The sequence below is a fragment of the Anguilla rostrata genome, chromosome 2, assembly GCF_018555375.3.
Source record: "Anguilla rostrata isolate EN2019 chromosome 2, ASM1855537v3, whole genome shotgun sequence".
In the NCBI taxonomy this organism is placed as follows: domain Eukaryota; kingdom Metazoa; phylum Chordata; class Actinopteri; order Anguilliformes; family Anguillidae; genus Anguilla; species Anguilla rostrata.
The window spans coordinates 31657554-31660335 of NC_057934.1; positions in this window are offsets into that span (position 1 = coordinate 31657554).

Sequence of the window (2782 nt, forward strand, 5' to 3'; positions counted from 1 at the left end):
TACATAATTGCTAACCTGACAGATGAACATAGAAAGGACTCACGACAGCCCTGATATCACCTTAGAGGGTCCAACATTAAATGCGTTCCCCCTACTAAGGTGTTTCTAATATTTTGACAGTATTTGCCAATTACATTACATGCGATGAATTGGACTGCATGAGTATGCTGTATAATGTTCAATAATGTTCCATTTTCTTCACCATTTCCCTAGCTTGCTATGTAGGTAGCTAGATAAGTGTGCTTAACTAGCCTGCTGACTTTTATTAACTTATCTAAATCACAACTGCTATGTACGTAGCTATCACTAGCTACTATAAAATATTATAACTGGAATACTGGAAATTTTACATACATAAGCACAACCAAATCTTCTCAGTGCATTCAAAGTGTGAACATTAGAGCATTGAACCAAATTGAACATGGCTTTATCATCCAGCAAGTTAGCAGCTAGCTATAGAGCCTTGTTAGCTACCTTCATAGCTAATAAAGCTACAGGCAAGGCTACTACGTTACATTACATTATATTTATTTAGCAGATGCTTTTATCCAAAGCAACGTACAAAAGTGCATATCATGGTCATAGGAACAACTACAAAACACAGGTTCGATAAGGTACAATACTCATATTGAATTTCATTTGCCAGGTTTCCGCCAACTTCTGGATTTTATTTAAATCTTCCTGGATTACTTTAGTAGATTGCAAACTATTATCTGGGCCTCACAGTTTTGTATCATCTGCAAATTTGACTAATGTGCTTTCTATGTCCCTGTCAAGGTCATTGATATACATGAGGAAGAGCAGTGGTCCCAGCACCGATCCTTGTGGGACTCCACTTCCAACAGTTCCCTGCTCAGATAATATCTGTTGCCTGTTTCAAATCCACTCTGAAATACGTCCTCTAATTCCTACTCTCTTCATTTTACTAACAAGTCTGTCTCTCATGTGGTACCTTTTCAAATAGCCTGCTCATCCAAACAGTGAATCCTGTGGCTGCAACTCAGTACATGAAGCATGCAGGGATGGTAAAGAGGCTTAGTTATTGTTGGACCAAACATCAGAATGGGCAAGGCATGTCTAAGCAACTTTGACTGTGGTATGATTGTTAGCACCAGGTGCGGTAGTTCTAACTTCACCAAAACAGCTGCCCTTCTGGGATTTTCACATACTACAGCCTCAAGTGTTCACAGAGAATGGTGTGATAAACCAAAAAAAAAAATCCACTGAGCGGACGTTCTGTGGGGGGAAAAGAACCTTGTTAACGAGAAAGGTCACAGGAGAATGGCCAGACTTGTTCAAGCTAACTGAAAGACCACAACTGCTCAAAAAATAGATGTGTACCAACAGTGGTGTGCAGAAGTACTGCAGCTTATTCTTCTGCCTAGTTGGCTTTGCAGAGGTTAGGTCAGAATAGTGTTCACTGTGTGAACTAAACTGTGTTCTTGGCTAGAAATAGCTGTACAAAATAAGTATTGTATCTTATTGAACCTGTGTTTAGTAGTTGTCTATGACCATGAAATGCACTTTTTGTTCGTCACTTTGGATAAAAGCATCTGCCAAATAAATGTAATGTAATGTAAAAATGTAATGTCTCAGAATGCACAATCCATCAAACCTTGAAGCAGATGGGCTACAGCAGCAGTCCCACTCCTGTCAGTTAAGAGCAGGAAGATGAGGCTACAGCGGGTGCATACTCATCAAAACTTAATGACTGAAGACTGGAAAAACGTCACCTGGTCTGATGAATCTCAATTTCTGCTGTGACATGCAAATGGTAGGGTCAGCATTTAGCATAAAAACAATAAATACATAGATCCGTCCTGCCTTGTGTCAATAGTGAAGGCTGGTGTTGGGTTTGGTGTAATGTGTGGGGAATGTTTTCTTGGTACACATTAGGACCCTTAATACCAAATGAGCATCATTTGAATGCCACATCATATCCTAAGCATTGTTGCTGACCATGTACATCCTATTATGGTCACAGTCTACCCTTTTTCAAGTTGATACTTTCAGCAGGATAATGTGCCATGTCACAGAGCACATAGCTGGTTCCATGAACAAGACAATGACAGTTTACTCCAATAGCCTGCACAGTCGCCAGATCTCAATCCAATAGATATAGAATAGCCTTTGGGAAGAGGTAGAATGGGAGGCTCACAGCATGAATGCAGGAACTGTGTGATGCTTTTGATTCAGACTCACGCACACACTCAGTCCACCACATCCCTACACAATTCACAATCTCAAGGGAGCATATCTCAAATTAATCCAAAACAATACAGCTGGATTAATGCTAAATCCCTGAAGTCCAACATACAAAGCGCGCATCTAAAGTCAAGTCATACCACATCATCCACACAATGTGCCACCTCCTCATCAGTGATAAATTAGAATATTTCAAATCTGATATTTATTGAAGTAATGTAGTAATTCTGGATGCAAAAACGGATGATGTATTCATAGTTTTTTTCCCCTTTTCTTACTGGTGTTTTAGCACTCACTTGAAGCAAATTACAGATTCATTAAAATTAATTCATTTACATTAAAATATCTCCGTTTTTCTGTAAAGTAGTTTAATACATAAATAGTGCAGAGAACGTAGAACAATGTTTCTTCCTTGCTCGAGAGCTCAATTTTATTGTAATAGTGCTGGGTATATGAAGTCCGTCTAAGCCACAAAACCGGGGGTTTCCTGCAGATGGCAACCCTAAGATCACCGCAATGGGAACCTCATACCAGGCTGGTCATGCGCACGTTGTTATTTTCTTGTCTGGAAAGTCAC